Here is a 22,482-nt window from a genome sequence, read left to right as displayed (position 1 = left end):
TTGTATTTCACGCTTAGACACCCTTGTTTTTAGAAAGAACAAAAACATTTCATTTCCCTGTTTCATCCATGAAAACTTTATCAGGAAACCACTCTGCTGTGCCAAATAAATGGGAGCAGTCTCGTTGCAATAAATGCTTGCCCTTGCAATTTCCCAATCCAAGCAGAATGCTGCTCTACTTAGTAGGTCCAGAATTTCAGCATGCTGGGATTAGAGCCTTTTAACAGCAGAGATTGGATGGTGAATTTGCCACCATGAATTAATGTCCATTCATTCAAGAGTGGTTAGTGCCTACTTGTTTGAGAGATATGGCCCTAAGTGCCAAATAAAAGGACTCTTAAGAAGAAAACATAATAGATCAACCGAAGGACTTGTATACATGCATATAAGTACAACCAATGGACACAAAACTCTGGGGAGGAGGGTATGTATGGGGTGGGGGGCAATGTTAAAATATGTACACAGATAATAATTTAATTAGAAAATGTAAAAAAAAAAAAAAAAAAAAAAAAAAAGAAGAAGAAGAAGAAAACAAAAACAAGCATTGGCCCCCTGCAAGCAGGAAGTAAAGTTTGATTGGGGAACTAGTTAATGTGAGCCCCTCCCTACTTGGAGATGAACATTTAAGTTCAGCTTGAACTAGAATCTTCAGCCTTAGCTGGTTTGTCTCAGTGGATATGTTACAGAAAACTGAAGAAGAACAAAGCATACTTAGAGAGATGGCTTTACATTTATTACGCATGGGTCCAGAGAAAAATGTATCTCAAATTCTAGGCCCTAACATTCAGGAATTCTCCCTACTTATATGATTTTACCTTGTCTCCCAAATATGGAGTGTTTCCGGCCCCCTTTTGCAATTTCTTAAAGAGCCCATATGTACTGGGTCCTTGAGACCTCAACCAGAGGCTTAGCCTGGTGCCAGCATTAATAACCTTGCCTAGGGAAAGTTCAATAGCCTAGCTGAAGTGGGAGTAGTCTTACCAAGCAAGAACTTACAGAACCTTTGTGTTCTCTCTCCCTCTCCCAACATGGCGGCCTCAGCAAAAAAGAAGAATAAGAAGGGGAAGACTATCTCCCTAACAGACTTTCTGGCTGAGGATGGAGGGACTGGTGGAGGAAGCACCTATGTCCCCAAACCAGTCAACTTGGCTGATGAAACAGATGACTTGGAAGGAGATGTTTCAACCACGTGGCACAGTAATGATGATAATATGTATATGGCACCTCCAATTGACCGTTCCATTCTGCCCACTGCTCCACGGGCTGCTCGGGAACCCAATATTGACAGGAGCTATCTTCCCAAATCGCCACCCTACACTGCTTTTCTAGGAAACCTGCCCTGTGATGTGACAGAAGAATCCATTAAGAAATTTTTTAGAAGATTAAATAGTGCAGTGCATTTACCACGTGAACTCAGCAATCCAGAGAGGTTGAAAGGTTTTGGTTATGCTGAGTTCGAGGACCTGGATTCCTTGTTCACTGCCCTGAGCCTCAATGAAGAGTCTTCAAGTAACAGGAGAATTCGAGTAGATGGTGCTGATCAAGCCCAAGATAAAGACAGGGGTGATCATTCTTTTGGCCGAGATAGAAATCGGGATTCTGACAAAACAAAGAACTTACAGAGGCTAATTAGCAGGGTTAAAATTTCAAATAGCAGTTTTCATATAAGATGGAAGCTTCAGATAGAGCATCTGCCTGTGGACACAAGGGTCCCGAGTTTAATTCCTGTCAAGAGAACATGCCCTAATTGCAGGCTCCATCCTCAGAAGGTGGTGTTCAGGAAGCAGGTTATCAATGATACTCTCTCATCATTGATGTTTCTATCTCTCCCTTCCTCTCTCAACTTAATAAAAAAAATTTTTTAAATAACCTTATTCTGTTTGGCTCAGTGGATAGAGCACAGCCCTGTGGATTAAAGGGTTTGGGGTTCAATTCTAGTCAAGGGCATATACGTGGGTTGCAGGCTCCTCCCTGGTCCCTGGCCCTGGTCCAGGAACATGCAGGAAGCAACTAATTGACTTGTTTCTCTCACAGCGATGTTTTCCTCTGTCTTGCCCTCTCTCTTCCACTCTCTCTAAAAATCAATGGAAAAATATCCTCGGGTGACGATTAAAAAATAATAACAACAACACCTTCTGAGTGCAGACCCTGATTCATATGGTCCACTCCCCAGTCATGGATTGTAACGACCTAAGATGTCAGAGTGGGGGGTGGGGAGGACTGTTGGCTTTGACTATGGAGGCACACCTGGCCACCAGGGGTGGGTGTTCTAAGGCCGTGGCCGGCCATGACATCGGCTTGCAGAGAAGTCAGTGCTGTTGTTCACCCTTTTGCACTCCCCATCATGCAAGTAAAAACTCGTCAAGAAATTGCAACCTGGAGAGGAGACACACTCATAAATGATTTCAGTAGCTTCATATGTTAGAATGTCAGGTCTTGGAATGGAGGACGTTTTCCCCAAAGCACTGGGCACCTGAGAGCAAACGCTCACCTACAACTGGCAGAGCTCAATTTCTAGCAAAATGCTGTCCACTTGCCGCCTTTGCCAATCTGTCCCTGCAACTCTGCACAGAAAGCTGCACCGGGGCTTGGGACTCGAAATGTTGAGCACCAACGCACAGGCTGGGTCTCAGCACAGATTATCTGCTTCTGAGCTCCAGGAGAGACTGAGACCAGGATCCCACTCACCGATCCCTGCCTCTCCTTTGTGCACTCCTCCCCCCTGCCCTGTACCCAAGGGTGCACCTGGGCTCTAGGGAACAGTTCTTCCTTAGCTGGCTCCCTGTAGCCCGGCCAGGCAGCACTCCCCTCTCCCGTATATTCCCTGTGGCCTTGGCCATAGATGAGGCTCGTATATATAAACACAAGTCCCTTGGTTGATTTATCCCCCTTTTGATCCTCTCCTTCCCTGATATTTGCAGTCCTGATCGACATTACTCAGTCTCTGGGTCTATTCTTGTTTATCAGTCTATGTCGTTCATTATATTCCACAAATGAGTGAGGTCCTGTGATGTTTATCTTTCTCTGCATGGCTTATTTTACTTAGCATAATGCTTTCCATGTAAGGGCAGGGGCCACCAAAAAGTTGGGGAAGGAATAAGAAGCATCCTTCTTTTCCCTCAGCCAACTTGTAGAAAGAAAGAGACAAGAGAAGGCCCCAAGATTGTCACCCTGAGACCTTTCCTGTGAAGTAGAGCAGAGTTTTCCTGGTGAGGTACCTGGGTTTTCATAGAATGTAGAACGTAGAACATAGAACATAGAAGTGTAGCCGAGTAGACAGGAAAACTCTGAGGCCATTCCAGGTCAAGGGAACCAGGGGGTGGAGTGTCGGGAAGGTCCCTGAGGCCTACTGGTAAGAAAGTGACAAGATTCCTACGTGTCCTAGTATGGCAGGATTCAAGAAGTATTCTGAGCAGGCCAATCGACTCAGAACCATGCCACCGAGCAGAGCCAGAGTAGGAGTCAGAAGCTCATGGCAAGGTCGAGGATCATCCACGTTCACCCAGGTTTTCAGCACCAGTATGAAAGATGAAATGAGGGGGCAGAGAACCAGGACACGGGCTTTATTGAAGGAGAAGACCCCTGCCGGGCTGCCTTCAGAGGGGAAAGAGCACACGTGCTGGGGTGAACACGCCTTTTGAGGGGAGGAAAAGGAAGAGACGGGACTTAGGGCACTCAGCACACGCTGATTGGTTGTTTCTTGTAAGGCCACATGATTAGGGACCTATGGGCTTATAGTATTTGGAAGGTGCTGATTGGTGGTTCAATGTACAGTCCATATATGGTGCCTTGTTAGGTGCTCAGGAATGTCTGGACTGCAGGTGAAGTTTACATCATTCTCCGTCCATCAGTTGGGGGAAGGGAGGATCTATCACATATAATCTTCCTTACATTTCCTCCTTGACTTCAAAATCATAAAAGAAATTGCAAAACTGTCATTCTCAGGAGCATTTGAGACCTTGCTTCCTGGCAGTTGTCATCAGCTTAGCTCAAATAAACTTATAAAAATTCTCTACAGGTTTGGACATTCTTACATTGACAAGATATAAATAGAACAAAATGTAGATAGTAAACAAACTGGGAGGAATGTCTCAGGCTTAAACAAAATTCAAATTAAACAAGTGAGGCATGTTTTTATATCTATTAACTTGGCAAGGAAGATGTACTTATTTCAGCTTCATTGTTTACAGTGAAATTGATAAATACCCTTCTGACAGCATGACACAAGAACATGCCAAACAATAAGTAAACAAACAAACAAATAGAACATTCCCGTAAATTAACCATAAAAAATGTTCAGACCCTAGCCAAAACCGGTTTGGCTCAGTGGATAGAGTACTGGCCTGAGGACTGAAAGGTCCCAGGTTTGATTCTGGTCAAGGGCATGTACCAGTAGGGGGTGTGCAAGAGGCAGCTGATTGATGATTCTCTCTCATTGATGTTTCTAACTCTCTATTCCTCTCTCTTCCTCTCTGTAAAAAATCAATAAAATATATATTTTTTAAAATGTTCAGACCCTTTGACCTAGTAAATTTCATTCATTATAATTTAGCCTGAGGAGACAATTCAAAAGAAGGGAAGATCCCTGTGTATGAGGATCTTTATTGTTGCATTCTCTAAAATAGCAAAAGTTGAAAATAACCTAGATGTTCAAAAGGGAAAGTGAAAACAGTGCAGTAAATTGCAGTATTTTAACTGGATGGGATATTCTATAGTTCTCACAACAATAATTATAAAGAATGTGAGACAGTGTAAAGAGTTGATCAAAACACAATTTAGTAAAACAAAATGTCCAATTATATAGATGCTTTGATTATAGCTATGTAAAATATGCCAGTGTGTAGATGCGAACTACGGGGGGGGGGGGGGGGGGGGGGGGGCGGGGGGGCGGGGGGGGATTGTTTTCTCCTCAATCCCTTCTAAACAGACCCCATGTGGTGAGGCTCCTGCCTACATTTTCAGGTTTTAACTTCTGCCATTCCCCACTGAATTCACCAAGTTCTAAAAACACTTGCTCTCTGCTCTGGATATTAAGTACATCCTTCCCTTTGCAATTTCTGTTCCTTCCATGTGGATTGTATGAGCCCTACATCTTTCTGTGTAACCTCATCTTTTCTTGTGGTTTTAATTATCACAATTAACATGAATGTGGGATAAGCAGTGACTGGTTAATTTGGGATTAGAAACAACACATAAGAAATCCTGACTGAAAAGGAAGAAAAATTATAGAAAAGATGATGGGAGGAAAGTGCTGAAAGAAAATCTTGATTGTGGAGAAACTTGAGCATTTTTATGTCTCTGGGGAGGGAGCCAGGAAGAGGAAAAGCTGAGATATGGAGGACTGTGGATTAACTAAAGCAAATTCCTTGATCACCTTTATTTATTTATTTATTTATTCATTTATTCATTTATTTATTTATTCATTTATTCATTTATTTATTTATTTATTTCAGAGAGGAAGGGAGAGGGAGAGAGAGATAGGATAGAAACATCAATGACAAGGGAGAACTATTGATCAGAGAATCATTGATTGGCTGTCTCCTGCACATCCCACACTGGGGATGGAGCCTGTAACAGGGATATATAACCTGACCAGGAATGGGACAGTGACCTCCTGAGCCACACTGGTAGGGCTTAAGCACCTTTTAAATGCAAATTCCATTTAGTAAATGCAAATTCCATTTAAAGAGATAAAATATGTAACTCCTAAGGATTCTGGTTCCCACTTAGCTTCCTTCCTTTCTATCACTGTGAACTTCTATACTAGATGGCAAATATCTCCTTTCCATCTGTGTGTAAACTATGAGTTCAAAGAGCCCAGAGGAGAGTCCTAATCATGCTTGGTTCTTAATGCTGAATACAAAACAAAGGCTCCACAAGGAATGAATACCTTTATCTTCTGACTTTCTTTTCCTAAGTGACATGGGTGTCCTGGAGTAGCATGAATCCCCTCAATAAATGGGTAAGATGGAGCAGTGAAAACAAGAGGGAACAATGACTCTATCAAAGAGCAGTAAGTGCTAAAAAAGAGCTTCTCTCCCCCCTCCCCCCCCCAAAAAAAAAAGTAATGTATGGGGGACTCAGGGGAAGCAGAGCACAGATTGGGCCAGAAGCAGAGAGAGGTGCTCTCAGAATATTAGTGTCACAGCAACAGATGAGAAGACAGGTCAGAGGTCTAGAGAGCAAGAGTGACATGCTCCTGGTCACTTAGACTATTAGTGGCAGAGACAAGCCACAGAAGCACATTTTTCTGAGACCAAGGTTTGTCTTAGCTGAATTTCAGCTAGACTCTCCTCTGTCCTGAGGACACTGGCTTGCTATTACTGTTCTGTCTGAAATTACTGGGTTTTCTGTTCTAATACCTGCCCCATAAAAAGGGATGCTGCAATTGCTGGAGAAGATGGAATGCAGAAAAGAGAAGATGCCATTATTGTCACAACTATAACTCTGATGACCAAGCTACAAACCAGACCAATTTAATCAGAATCTGGAGGAGGTGATGAAACCCAGGTATCAGCATTGTGTAAGGGTCCCAGGAGATTCCAATGAGCACACAAGGTTGAGAACCAATAGAAGCTTCTGAAGGGTTGTCATGAAGGCCACCCAGATATCCCTTGCTCTGCTGCTCCCTCCTTATCTCCATCACATGCCCCCAGGTACCTCAAGGCTGTACTAGGGCTACTGCTGAAGCTGCAGTCAGGCTGCATCCCTTAGATTAAACAATCCTGGCCATCTCGGGATCACCCAGCTGCCCTGGGATTGGCCAGCCACAGAAGGGCAGAAGCCACCCTTGCTTCTGGTTCTAGTTGAATAATTTACTATAAACAGCCTCCCTTTTCTCCAGATCCCAGGCCTCTTAGCCAAATGGACCTGAGCAGGGGCTGTCTCTAATGAGATACAAGAGAGAAATAAGCTGTCCAAATGAGCGGTTGTCACAGCAGCAGCTGAATGCTTAACACTTCGTGTCCTGCTTATGAACTAACCACTCCTGGGGGGTGGGGGAGGGAATGTGTGCAGCCAAGAGCCCCGCAGAAACAAGACTGCAGAGTTCAGGGTGGGATTTCCAATTAGGAAGGACTCCAGTGAAGGTGATGGAAGGGTTCTCTCTCACTTCCTACATCCTTTTTCTCCCCGTCTCCCCGACTCATACCCCTAGTCTCCCCAAAGAGCCTTACTAGGTTTAAGAGAGAAGTTCTCACTGTTCCAAACTTGCTCAGGCCTCAGGTCTCATCCATCAATATATGGGAGGATCTGAGATTAAGATGCCTGGTATCAACTGGCACCGGTGCCTTCCTGGGATCTAGGACTCTGAGAAAAGGAGTCATCCACCAGGGAACATTTTCCATGTCCCTACACTATTTAATCCAGAGGGATGCTGTACAGGGTTATCTTGCCTATTTATCCATTATTAATTCACTAGTTTAATAAATATTTCTTTTCACCATAAGCAAGCTGAGCCATGTTTCTTCTACAACCTGTGTATAGCCCAGTAGCAGAGATAAATGTGTGCATGTGACAGGACATTCGATGTAGCTGCAGTTCCGATGCCACAGAAATAGTGCCATCCTCTTGCCAATATGCTCAAGTATAGGTCCCAGATTCGATTCCTGTCAGAGGCATGTACCTTGGTTGTGGGAACATCACCAGTAGGGGGTGTGCAAGAGGCAGCTGATGGATGATTCTCATCAATGTTTCTAACTCTCTATCCCTCTCTCTTCCTCTCTGTAAAAAAATCAATACAAAATATATATTTTTTTAAATCCTTATTTTTAAATAAATAAATAAATAACTCACCATTCCCTCCTCCCTACAGCCTCTGGTAATTCTATAATACTTTCTCTCTCTCTGAGTTTGCCTATTCTAGCTACATACCTCATAAAAGTAGCATCACCCAATATTTGTCCTCTTGTGTTGGCTTATTTCACTTAGCATGAAACCCTCAAGATTTATCAATGTTGTAGCTGGTGAATAGATTTCATTTCTTTTTAAAGCTAAATCATATTCCACTGTGTGTACATGCCACATTTTGTTTATCCTCTCCTGTTCTCATATAATTACTGTATTTCCTTTGTGGATTTTTATTTTTATTTATTTCTTTCTTTTTTTTAACAATAGTGTATTGTGTCAGGTTTTCTAGGAAGCTGATTCTGACTGGAGATTTGTATGCAGGAAGTGGACTGGGGAGTGCTTCTAGATTAATACCAGTCTGGGTGTGTAGGAAGGGAGCTGGGCAGAGAGAAAAGTTGAACTGCAGCTGAAACCGGTTTGGCTCAGTGGATAGAGTGTCGGCCTGTGGACTGAAAGGTCCCGGGTTCGATTCCGGTCAAGGGCATGTACCTTGGTTGTGGGCACATCCCTAGTAGGGGGTGTGCAAGAGACAGCTGATCGGTGTTTCTCTCTCATCAATGTTTCTAACTCTCTATCCCTCTCTCTTTCTCTCTGTAAAAAATCAATAATATATATATATATATATATATATATATATATATATATATATATATATATATTTTTTTTTTTTTTTTTTAAGTTGAACTGCAGAAAAGTTCATCCCCCAGACATTCTAGAGCTTGGGCAAAACTTCAGATGTGTACCTCCTTCAGTCAAGGTGCCTGAGCCTCTATCCACCCTGAAATACTGTGGCTTTGATGGCATACAATCTGTGCAATTCCACAGGGCTCTTATACTTAGAACAACCCCATGTCATGGTTTTATTATATGCTGTCACTGTCACTTGTCACCTGGTCCTTTGTTAATTTAGTAACAAAAACCTCTGCATTTTCATTTTTCATTGGGCCATACAAATTACGGAGCCAGTCCTGTCCTCAGCCACATATTCTGACATTAGTTATTCTCAGAGTAAAACCCAAACCTTGACTAAGACAACTCAGTGTGGCTGAAAGGCATTCTCAGAAAGTGACTCATCTCGGAGCCACCCACACTGCAGGAAGTTAGAATACAGCAAGCCTCAGTATGGATGGCGAGATTTGGATGGTACAAGACAATATCCACTGCAATCAGCTTCGAACATATAACAATTTTAAATAGCTATAAGTTAACCATACGTGTACACATTTGTTGTCTCCATTGTACCTATCATATCATAGATTACACATCCATAAACAATAGAGTACCAATTTCAAATCATTATGGTCATTATTGTGTAGTATTTCTTAAATTTTTTGTGTTTTATTTTTATGTTTATTATGTTTCTTGCTCATTTAATAGGCAAAATAGTACTTCAGAGTTTTTTAGTCAATGATTTGCTAAGAAAAATAAAAACATACAGAATAGTTGAAAGAAGTGTATAACTAATACACTTGTATCCATTACCTAGACTTTATCATTAACATTTCACTGTTTGCTTTAACATATATGTAGATATCCATTTCTAGCTAATCATCAATACATATTATTTTTAGTGTATCTCAAAGTACATTGTATTCAACAGCACATTTCACCCCAAACACTTTAGTAGCCCTATCAGAGTTCAATATTTATTTTTTGTTTTCTTTTATTATTTAAAAAAAAATTTTAAATTTATTTATTGAATTTATTGGGGTGACATTGGTTAATAAAATTATATAGGTTTCAGGTATGCAATTCTATAATACAGCATCTGAATGTTGTATTGTGTGTTTACCACCCCAAGTCCTTCTATCATCATTTATCACTTTACCTTCTTCTATCTCCCCCTACCTTCTTTGGTCCTTAGGCCAATGCTTTAACCACTGGCTAGGGATAGGTAAAATTTAAATACAGTGAAATATGTAAATCTTAAGGGTAGCATTTGATGAGTTTTGGCAAACAGATACAGATATGAGACCTAGCCCTCTCTCAAGATACAGAACATTGCCCTAGTAGCTGGTTTGGCTCCATGGATAGATCGTGGGCCTGCAGAACAAAGGGTCCTGGGTTCGATGCCAGTCAAATCAAGTACCTCAGTTGCAGGCTCCTCCCCGATTGGGGCCCTGGTCAGTGCACCCACAGGAGGCAACTAATTGTACTGTTTCTCTCTGCCTTTCCTTCTTTCTTCCACACTCTCTAAAATATGAATGGAAAAATAACCTTCAGTGAGGATTAACAGAAAGCAAGCAAACAAAAGATACTGAACATTACCATTATGCCAAAAGGCTGCATCATGCCTCTTTTCATTAAGCCCTGCCCCCAAACCTGTCCTTCTCCCAGATGTAACCACTGTTTTCATTGTTTTAAATCATAGTTTACTTGAGCCTATTCCAGAACTTCATGCCAATGGAATCATATGGTATGTACTCTTTGGGCTCGGGATTCTTTCATGTCTCTTGTTTTATATACAATAATAGTAGGTTTTCTTTTTTACTGCTGAGCTATATTCCACTGCAAGAAGGCACTACAGGTATTTATTGATTCTCCTGTTGATGGATCCCTGAGTTGTATCTGGTTTTTGTCTTTTTGGAATAAAGCTGCTATGAATTTCAGGTGTGTGTGTGTGTGTGTGTGTGTGTGTGTGTGAGAGAGAGAGAGAGAGAGAGAGAGAGAGAGAGAGAGAGAGAGAGAGAGATTTTAGAGGCCCAGTGCACGAAATTTGTGCATGGAGGTGAGAGGGGGGTTTGTCCCTAAGCCCAGCCTGCACCCTCTCCAATCTGGGACCCCTCAAGAGATTCTGACTGCCTACCGGGATAGGGCCTAAATGGGCAGTCACACATCCCTATCACAATTCAGGACTGCTGGCTCCCAACTGCTTGCCTACCTGCCTGCCTGATTGCCCCTGACAGCTTCTGCCTGCCAGACTGATCACCCCCTAACTACTACCCTGTCAGCCTGATTGATGCCTAACGGCTCCCCTGCCATTTTGATTGTCCCTAACTGCCCTCCCCTGCAGGCCTGGTTGCCCCTAACTATCTTCCCCTGCAGGCCTGATCATCCCTAACTGCTCTTCCCTGCTAGCCTGGTTACCCACAACTGCCCTTCCCTGCAGGGCTGGGTCCTCCTTAACTGCCCTCCCTCCCCTGCTGACCTGATCGCTTACAATTCCCTCCCATGCTGGCTATCTTGTGGCACTTATCTGTGTCCATATGGGGGTGGCCATCTTTGACCACATGGGGGCAGCCATATTATGTGTTGAAGTGATGATCAATTTGCATATTATTCTTTTATTAGAATATATATATATTGATTTCAGAGAGAGGAACAGAGAGATAGGAACATCAATGACAAGAGAGAATCATTGATTGGCTGACTCCTGCACACCCCACACTGGGGATCTAGACCAAAACCTAGGCATGTGCCCAGACCAGGAATCAATGGTTCATAGGTCGATTCTCCTTGTTCATAGGTTGATGCTCAACCATTAAGTCACACCAGCAGGCTCAATATCCTAACCATAAGACTCAATAAGTTTGCAACATGTTCTCAAAACAATAACCTGTGACCTGCCACTCAGCAATCTTAGGGAAACTGTCTTGCCATAATGTCTCTGTCCTTCCTCATAGAAAAAAAATGAAGTGAAAACAATCATGAGGCAATGATTTACAGATTTGCTTTGCCGAAAGCCGTGGTTGGCAATCTGCTGCTCTTTGGCTCCTTGAGTGTGGCTCTTCCACAAAATACTATGGTCTGGGTGAGTCTATTTTGAAGCAGTGGCATTAGAAGAAATTTAAGTTTAAAAAATTTGGCTCTCAAAAGAAATTTCAATTGTTGTACTGTTGATATTTGGCTCTGTTGATTAATGAGTTTGCTGACCACTGGCCTAAAGGAACCAGGACCAGATGTATGTGATCACTTGATGGCTTCTCCCCAGATGTATGTGATCATTCAGTAGCATTTCCAAGTCTGCACATTGAAATCTTATCAAGAAACTTGCCGAAACTGGTTTGGCTCAATGGATAGAGCATCGGCTTGGGGACTGAAGGGTCCCGGGTTCGATTCCGGTCAAGGGCATGTACCTTGGTTGCGGGCATATCCCCAGTGGGGGATGTGCAAGAGGCAACTGATCGATGACTCTCTCTCATCGATGTTTCTAACTCTCTATCTCTCTCCCTCCTCTCTGTACAAAATCAATAAAAAAAAAATATATTTAAAAAAAAAGAAACTAGAAACCATAGAAATTTACCCTAACTCTTTCTCCCATTCACCTTTCCAAGTTAAAAATTGCTTAGTCCAATGAGCATGATGGCTTTGAGGCATTTTCCCATCATCTCAGTTGATGCCTTCTCAATCAGTAAGTTTCTTTGCTCCAAACTCTGACACTCAGATTTTGCCTTTTGTGAAGCATCTGGCACATGAACCAGAGTTTGGTAACACTGAGTGTCTTACAATTCAACTCAATTCTGACTCTATCTACCTGGAGGTAGCATTAGATACCACACAACACTGGCCCCCCCCTACCCTTCAAATGCCAATAGCAAGCCCAGGTTAGAGATCGGAGGTTTCCACTGTTATAGGTGATGGGAACAGCACTACGTGTTAGACCTGTGGGGTCAGACCCCACATGGGTTCAGCAACCTTGGTACCTTGAGTTCTGACTAGGAAAGAATTCAAGCCAGGACCCAAACTATAAGAGAACATTTATTTGGTAAATCACAGAGTAATTCCTAGAAGAAATGGACTTAGCAAACAACTTATAGGGGGGGAAAAAGGGCCGTTGGAGATTGGTAATGTGCCTGGTGTGTATGTGTGTGTGTGTGGGGGGTGCTCCTGGGAGAGAGCATGCTGAGTCCTCTGTCCTGAGGATCTTAAGGGTGGAGATTTTAGGGGAGGTCCTAGGGGAAGATCTTAATAGAATATTCAGCAGCTTTCCAGGTATGTCCTTTCAGGGACTAGGTCTCCACTGATTGATTGGGCTTGGAGCTGAAATACAATGGAGGCCTAGATGTTATATCTGAGGAGGAAAGGTGGCAGGCTGTGGCAAGGTCCCATGACCAGTGAAATGCTAGGGGAGGAAAGACCACCCTGGGGGCAAGGTCCCATCTTCCATTTGTGCTTTGCTGGGCACCTGGGGCTTTCCCCCCTGATGACCTTCTGTACTTAGCCCATCGTCCTCAACTCTGCTCTTATCTGCTTACCACACCATAAGCTCCTGGAGTTCAATCAATTTGCTAGAGCCATTCACAGAACCCAGAGAAACATTTTACTTTCTAGATCACATGTGTCAAACACAAGGCCCGCGGGCCAAATCCAGTCCGCCAGGCCTTGCAATGTGGCCCGCACCGCGCTGTCATCACTGCACTCCGCTGTCAGTTTATGACATTGTCAGTTTATGACTGTTCAGTAAACCATTCGGCCCGCGATTTAGGCTGGATTTTAGATTTTGGCCCCTTCTCTGATTGAGTTCGACACCCCTATTCTAGATCATTGGCTTATGGTAAAAGGATATGACTCAGGAACAGCCATGTGAAAGAGAAGTGTCGATGTAAAATAAACATCCAAACCTGTAGAGAATTTTAAGTTTATTTGCGCTAAATTGACAACGCATGTGGGGAGCAAGCTCTCAAGTGCTCTGGGGAGTTAACAGATCTGCAGGTTCTGTTATGGATTTGAAAATAAGGGAACATATCGGAAGATTACCTGGAGGGGAAAGCAAGGTAGGGATTGAATTACGGAAGTTACCAAGATTATGTGCTCTCTTGAGGGAGGTTATTTAGACAGTGTAACCAAGATGTACAGAAACAATGGACAGAGCTTGCTTAAGGCAAAGTTAAACCTAAAAAGTGATATGCCTGGGGCATAACAATGACCTGCCCGATTAGAAATTTGTGCTCAAATCACCCTGAGTTGCTTTCCATAGAAGTCTTTTTTTTTTTTTTTCCAAGCACAGATACATAGGGCAAGGTATGGGTAAATGGTGCAGAGCTTCCCTGACATGCCCTCTTCAGGTGCACCAGTCTCCCACAGATCCCCGTGTTCACTGTCAATGTAAGAAATATTAAAACCTGTAAAGAATTCTCCTGAGATTATTTGAGTCAAACTGTCGACAACTGTCGGGGAATAAAATCTCAAGGTATTGAGTTAATGTTTCAGAGAATGGCAGTTTTGCACCTTATTTTATTACAATCAAAAGAGAAGACTTAGCCGGGACCGGTTTGGCTCAATGGATAGAGCGTTGGCTTGGGAACTGAAAGGTCCCGGGTTCGATTCCGGTCAAGGGCATGTACCTTGGTTGCGGGCATATCCCCAGTAGGGGGTGTGCAGGAGGCAGCTGATCGATGACTCTCTCTAATCAATGTTTCTGACTCTCTATCTCTCTCCCTTCCTCTCTGTACAAAATTAATAAAATATATTTTAAAAAAAGAGAAGACTTAAGTGGGTTACCAGAAATTCATTGGTGATAGGCTAGGGAAGTGGGAGAAAGCAAGGGGAGGGAAGTGGGGTAGGGTGGAGCGGGAACTTCCTGGATTAGATAAAAAGTAAAATGAAGTATTTTACATTTGGGTGGGTGGGTACAGGACAGTTAATAGTCAACAATTAACAGAGATAAAAATACCAATGATAGCCAAAACCGGTTTGGCTCAATGGTAGAGCATGGGTCTGCAGACTGAAAGGTCCCAGGTTCGATTCCGGTCAAGGGCATGTACCTTGGTTGTGGGCACATCCCTAGTGGGGGTGTGCAAGAGGCAGCTGGTCGATGTTTCTCTCTCATCGACATTTCTAGCTCTCTATTTCTCTCCCTTCCTCTCTGTAAAAAATCAATAAAATATATTTTTTTAAAAAATACCAATGATATAATAGAATTTGAAAAGTCTGCTCTGGTGAATTGTTTGTGTCCCGAGGGGTCTAGTAAAAGGGAAGTTACACTGACCTTCCAAAGGTTTATTATTTTAGATGCAAAAGACAGTTAAGCTAAAGATTGACTTGTGTCAGGGTGGATTCATAGCTACTACCTGCCATAAATTGTTTTTAATTAAAATCATTCTTAAAAATTAAAATTGTTTTTGTTTCAAACCATTCTTTGTGGTTACTTGAGATCTCTGAATTTGGAAGGCCACCATGCCACCCTCCCTGAGCTTGTCAGGTTAGCATGTGGCCCCTTTTTGTCCACATCACCAACTCTGAGTGTAGGCCTCTCCCGTTTTCTTTCCCATTTTCTTTTTGTTTGATTTTAGAACTCTTAAGTTTTATTTATTTTTTTTAAAAAATATTTTATTGATTTTTTACATAGAGGAAGGGAGAGGGATAGAGACTTAGAAACATCGATGAGAATCATCAATCAGCTGCCTCTTGCACACCTCCTACTGGGGATGTGCCCGCAACCAAAGTACATGTCCTTGACTGGAATGGAACCTGGGACCTTTCAGTCCACAGGCCAATGCTCTATCCACTGAGCCAAACCGGTTTCAGCCCTCTTAAGTTTTATGAAGGCTTTCTTACATAGTCATTATTAAATTATTGGCCATTGAACTCAACCTCCAGTCCCTTCCCTTTCTCAAGAGTAGGGTGAGTGGGGCTGAAAGTTTCAATCCTCCAATCACTGGTTGTCTTCACTGGCAACCAGCCCCTATCACCCAGGTGTATTCAAAAGTCATCTCATTAACCTAACAAGAGACACTTTTATTGCTCTCAATACTTAGAATAGTCCAAGGATTTCAGTTGCTCTTGCAGAAAGGGGACAAAGACCAAAAATAAATTTCTCATTAGGATCCCAATATTATACACCCCAAATGTATTTTTCTAAGTTTTCATTTCACCTGCGTGAATGTAAACGGGCCATATACTAAACCTGACAAGCTCAGGAGAGGCCTGCATGGCGGGCCTTACAAACTCAGAGACCTAAAGAAACCACATAGGATGATCTGAAATTAAAACTTTCTAGTTAAAAGCAAGTCATGGTGGATAGTAATGTCCTGGGCCAGTAACTTTCTTGACAAAGGTCAATCTTTACCTTAACTAAGCCTGTCTATTGTCTTTTTGTATCTACAATAACATACCTTTTGGAATTTTAGGATAAGTTCCCTTTTTCCAGACCCCTTAGGGCACAATCTCCCATGAGGATGGGAGACTACAGAGGCCCTCATTATTATTGTTATTGTGTTCATTGTTAACATTAACTATCCTATACTTACCCATGTAAAAGAAGTATGTCTATTTGCTTTACATCTTATACAATTTTAGCGATTTCCCACTTTGCTTTTCCCCACCTTCCTAATCTATCACCAGTGAATTTCATGTTAACTCCTTACATTCCCCTTTGATTCTGATGTATAAAATAAGTGGTAAACCTGTCTGTTTTCCAGAACATTTTCTCAATCCATTGAGATTTTGCTTACTGGTGATTGTCTGTTTGGCTCAAATAAATTCATAAAAATTCTTACAGGTTTGTAGGTTTCTTAGGTCAACACCTGGGGAAATAGTTACTGAAAATTTATATTTCAGAGCTTAGGTTTGTTAACATAAGAAACATTCAAAGAATTTGTGTGAGTTTATTTAAGCCAAAGTAACCACAGTTGTGGGAGAGCAGAAGCTCAGTGCATTGAGAAAATGCATCGGAGAATGGCCCTTTTTCACCCTGTTTTTTGCATTATAATCAAAGGAGGAGACCTAAGTGGGTTACATGAAATCCATTGGTGATATCTTAGGGAGATGGGGGAGAGTAAATAGAATTGGATAAAAAATAAAAATGATAGACGTGTGTTTTGTTTGTTTGTTGTTGTTTTTTTACATAGGTAGATACAGGATACGTAACAGTCAATAATTAATAAGATAAGAAGAACAAAGAGGGAATCTGTGGTTCAGTCCCGGTGCCCTGGCACATTTGTTGTGCCCAGAGGGTTCCAGAAAAAAAGAGAAGTTACAGTTACCCTGACATTCCACAGGTATGTTATCTTAGATGCAAAAAGACAATAGGCTCAGTAAAGATGGAAGTTGATCTTTGGGAAGATACTGGCCTAGGACTTGATGATCCACTACAAACTGCTTTTTAATTAAAAGGTTTTAATATCAGACCATCCATGTGGTTACTGTAGATCTCTGCATATGCAAGAATTGGTCAGGTTAGCATGTGGACCCACATACTGCTTTCGGGTCAACCCCTGTGTGAGCAAGACAATATTGTTTCAATTCTGGTCTTTCCTCTATTTTGGCAGGATTTAAGGTTTGTTCTAAACTGGAGTGTTCTAAACTGTACAAAGATGATGGTTTTCAATGGAGAGCAAAAGCCTCTATCAAAGGCCCTATTGTGAGAAAAAGGGAAACTGGATAACCAATGGGTCCGGGCTGCTGGTCACAACTTGAGCCAATTATGCAGAGAGGGTTGCACCATATAGGAGCATTTATTCCAATAATGCCAGCAGTATGGAAGAGCAGCAGGTCATCCAAAATATCTGCTCTCGCCAGGACCGGTTTGGCTCAGTGGATAGAGTATCGGCTTGGGGACTGAAAGGTCCCGGGTTCGATTCCGGTCAAGGGCATGTACGTTGGTTGCGGGTGCATCCCCAGTAGGGGGTGTGCAAGAGGCAGCTGTTTGATGATTCTCTCTCATCGATGTTTCTAACTTTCTATCCTTCTCTCTTCCTCTCTGTAAAAAAATCAATAAAAATATATTAAAACAAAATATCTGCTCTCCCCCAGCTGTTTATAAGGGGTACGAGGATAATGATTACGTGGGGAAGTGGACAAAAGGAATAAGAATCAGTATATAAAATAAAAATGGGCATTACAGGCAAGGGGAAGTAGGCAGAAGGAATAATAATTGGTATAATGGTTACAGATTATAGGCAATGGGGGCTGTGGGTTTGTGTCCAGGACTCCATGGTTTCCTTTCAGAAATAAGGTGGTTCATCTCCCCATGATAACAGGCAGTTCTGGGACACTCCCAGTCCCCAAGCTGCATTTCCAGGTTAGCTCCCAGGTCCTCGCATACGACTCTCAGCCAGGTTAGAATGTGTTTTCTTTAATCAGAACAAACTAATCATGGCTAACAGAGAATGATTAATATTTCTTTTTATTTATTTATTTATTTAATATTTTTTTGTTGATTTCACAGAGGAAGGAAGAGGGGGAGAGAGAGAGAGAGAGAGAGAGAGAGAGAGAGAGAGAGAGAGAGAGAGAAAACATCAACGATGAGAGAGAATCATTGATTGGCTGCCTCCTGTAAGACCCATACTGGGGATCAACCCTCAACCCGGGAATATGCCCTGGACCAGAATCGAACCCAGGACCCTTCAGTCCTCAGTAGGATGCTCTATCCACTGAGCCAAACTGGCTAAGTCAATATTTTTTATAATAAGAGCTAGTTCCCAGTATTCTATTTCTGCCCCTAACAAAAGTGGTGGAAGGAAAATGAAATGATTGCTAGCCTGCTCTATATTAGAATATTATCAAAGAGAACTTTGCCACTTGTCCTGGAGAAGCAGATACATTCAGGTGGCAGGGTCCCCAAATTGGGAATTTTGCTTAGTAAATTGGTAATAATGTAATATAATGGTTAATTTTATGTGTCAATTTAACTGGGCCAACAAATGCCCAGATAGCTGGTAAAACATTATTTCTGAGTGTGTCATTGCCGATTGTCTCTAGAAGAGATGAGGATTTGAAATCCACAGACTAAGTAAACAACATCACCTCCAACAAGGTGAGCATCATCCAACTCTCTGGGGGTCTGAATAGAACAAAAGGCAGAGGAGAGGTGAGTGTGCACTCTTGCTTGAGCTGAGGCATCCATTTTCTCTTGCCCTCAGACATTGGCGCTCCTAATATTCTAGCCTTTGCACTCAGACTTAAACCAGTAAACAGATCACCTCTATAATGGTGTGAGCTTGTTCCTATAATCTTCTCTTACATTTATTTATCAGTCTCCCTATAGATCTTATTGGCTCTGTTTCTCTGGAAAAAAATGACCAACATAGGTAACATTCTGCATTTGGAAATTATTTCAAACACAGAATCCTATATTAAGATATTCATTATAATACTGCAGTATTTATATATTTTACCAAAGCAAACAAGGGGTAATTTTTAAAGTTTGACTGTAAACCTAACTGTAAAGTTGTTCTAAAGATAGCAATTCTGCTGAAACTGATTTGGTTCAGTGGATAGAGCATCAGCCTGCGGACTCAAGGGTCCCAGGTTCGATTCCGGTCAAGGGCATGTACCTTGGTTGTGGGCACATCCCCAGTAGGGGGTGTGGAGGAAGCAGCTGATTGATGTTTCTGACTTTCTATCCCTCTCCCTTCCTCTCTATAAAAAAAAAATCAATAAAATATATATATTTTTTAAAAAGATATCTATTCAGCCGGGACCGGTTTGGCTCAGTGGATAGAGCGTCGGCCTGGGGACTGAAAGGTCCAGGGTTCGATTCCGGTCAAGGGCATGTACCTTGGTTGTGGGCGCATCCCCAATAGGGGGTGTGCAAGAGGCAGCTGATCGATGATTCTCTCTCATCGATGTTTCTGACTCTCTATCCCTCTCTCTTCCTCTCTGTGAAAAATCAATAAAAAATATTAAAAAAAAAAAAGATATCAATTCATAGATGTGATTAGAAGCCCCCAAACAAACTTGATACAAAACATGAGGTACACCCTGGCTGGTATGACTCAGTGGATAGAGTGTCAGCCTGTGGACTGAAGGGTCCTGGGTTCGATTCTGATCAAGGGCACATGCCCGGGTTGTGGGCTCAATCCCCAGTAAGAGGGTCGGGGCGGGGTGCAGGAGGCAGCCAATCATGATTCTCTCTCATCATTGGTGTTTCTTTATCCCTCTCCCTTCCTCTCTGAAACCAATAAATTATATATATTTTAAAAATTAGATACTTGGGCCGAAACCAGTTTGACTCAGTGGATAGAGTGTCAGCCTATGGACTGAAAGGTCCCAGGTTTGATTTTGGTCGAGGGCATGTACATTGCTTGCGGGCACATCCCCAGTAATGGGTGTGCAGGAGCCAGCTGATCGACATTTCTAGCTCTCTATCCCCCTCCCTTCCTCTCTGTAAACAATCAATAAAATATATTTTAAAAATAAATAAATAATAATTAGATACTTGGGTTTTTTGAATTGTTAAAGGTGAATCCTATCGAATAAAAGGGTAGTATGCAAATTGACCATCACACACAAGATAGCTACCCCCATGTGTTCAAAGATGGAGGCCTTCAGGGGAGGGCAGATAGGGGCAAACAGGCTGGCAGGCAGAAGCAGTTAGGGCAGTGGTCAGCAAACCGCTGCTTGTTGCTCTGTTGACTAATGAGTTTGCCAACCACTGGACTAGACTAAATGTTACCATGTAGTTGGAAGCTGTGAGAATTAGGCAATTGTGGCATATTGTGTGCAAAGGGGTAAAGGGTAGTATATGTCAGTGGTCAGCAAACTCAGTCAATAGAGCAGCAAACCACGGCTTGCGATCTGCATGTGGCTTGCGAGCCGCAGTTTGCCAACACTGGGTTAGGGGCAATCAGGAAGGCAGGCAGGCAAGCAGTTGGGAAACAGCAGTCCTGGATTGTGAAAGGAATGTTCGACTGCCCATTTAGGCTCCATCCTGATAGGGCAGTCGGACATCTTTCGAGGGGTCCCAGATTGGAGAGGGTGTAGGCTGGGCTGAGGGACACCCCCTCCCCATGCACAAATTTCGTGCACCAGTCCTCTAGTTTAGTAATAATATTCTAAATTCATTTAAATATATGCACCAACATTTATACAATTGCACCAATTGTGAATGAAAAGGGGGCTATGTAATAAATATGACAAGCTGGGATGAGGTGGGAGAGCACATGGCAGGCCTGACAGACTCAGAGATTGAAAGTAGCCACATAAGATGGTCTGATTACAAATTCCTAAGAGGGCAGGTTATAGCCCATAGTCACATCTCAGGCCTATAGCTTCCTTAGCAAAGATCCATCTTTTTTCTTTTTCTTTTTAAAGAGAGAGACATCTATCGGTTGCCTCCAGTACTCATACTCCAACAGGTGATCAAACCCGTAACTCACGTATGTGTCCTGACCAGGAATCAACACGTGACTTTCAGCGTATGGTACTATGCTCCAGCCAACTGATCCACACTTTCCAGGGCAGCAAAAATAGATCTTTACTTGTAAGTGAGCCCTGTCTGTTGTGGAAGAATGCAAGGGAAGACAATCGGCCAGCACTCTTGAGGGAGGAAAATTTAACCTTTACTCCGAACATCTGTGGACCATCACTGGTAAGCTGGTTGTCCTCGCCTTCTGGGCTTGAAGGACATGACTAACTTTTCTCTTTCCTTCCTCCACCCATGGAGTTCCCGTTCGTTCTCTCTCTCTCTCTCTCTCTCTCTCTCTCTCTCTCTCTCTCTCTCTCTCTCTCTCTCTCTCTCTCTCTCTTTCTCTCTCTGTCTCTCTCTCTCCCTACCCCTCTTTCTCTCCTTCCCTCTCTACCCCCCTCTCTTTTTCCCTTCTCTCCCTCCCTCCTCCTCTGTCTCAATGCGGGTTGCCGAACTGTGTAGCCTGAAGTGCTGTCTCTCTGGTCAGCCCAGCTACCATACATAAGTCACCAGAAATCTTCTCAGGTTCCTGAAATCAAGAATAGGCTGCCCGAAGAGTCCAAGACCTGGCACCCTGAATTAGAGAACTGTTTCTTGTTTTCTATTTTGTTTTGTGGCAAAGCAGGGATAACTTGTTCCTTTTATCTTTGTCTTAGAAGTTCAAGACTTTTCAGAGGCCTAATTTTAATCTTTCATGATTACATCACAATTAGTGGCCAGAAAGTATATAGTAAGACAAATTAAATGTTTTTATCTTCAAAAATGTTTGAGGGTGGGGGGAGTTACAGGAATAGACAGTGAATTTGGGTCTAACTTTGTCTTAACCATGGTGCTCACAAAATAAAGGGCTTTAGCTAGTTCTTTATTCAATAAGGATGTCCCTTTTATAGTTTGTGACTTCTGTGAGCAAAACTTTTTAGTATATGTATATCCCTTTAGTGATTACAGCGTGTCAGGATTAGGGATTCCTCACTTCCTCTTTTCCTTGCAGGTTTTAAATTTCCAACCTGTTAAGTGAATTTGTGGACCAAATTCCAAAGGAACTTTTTGTCTAGTTAGTTCTTGCACACTGTGTTTGGTAAACAAACTCATAAGAGGAATTGCTAGAAATGTTTCAGTATTTATCCAGTAACTGACCACCATATCCTATAGAAAGGTAGGAAACATAGGCTACGTTTTATTTTTACTACAGCTTATGTAAAGTTGCATCACAGGGCATAGTCTGCTTCCAGGGATTGGAATGGGGTACTGGGGGTTCAGAATCTGGCAGAATTGTCAGCTTTTTAAAAATATATAAATCTGAGGATAAGGGGCAAGGGTCACATCTAATGACATGTGTTCTTTATGCTCTATTACATGGTGTTATAAATTATTAAATTGATCTCAACAAAATTCTAGCAGTGAAATTTTGAAATGCATGTACTAGATTTATGGTAAAATTGTTTGGTGGTTTGTTTGTGTTTGTATCTTAATAAAACTGGAAAAACAGAAAAATATTCTTTGGTTGTAACATAAAATAATTGAATATATTTGTTAGCAAAGTACAAATTATGTACAAAATAATA

This window comes from Pipistrellus hanaki, assembly GCF_964339955.1.
Source record: "Pipistrellus hanaki genome assembly, chromosome: 9".
NCBI lineage: Eukaryota > Metazoa > Chordata > Mammalia > Chiroptera > Vespertilionidae > Pipistrellus > Pipistrellus hanaki.
The sequence above is the reverse complement of the archived record's forward strand: the minus strand, read 5'-3'. Positions refer to the sequence as shown.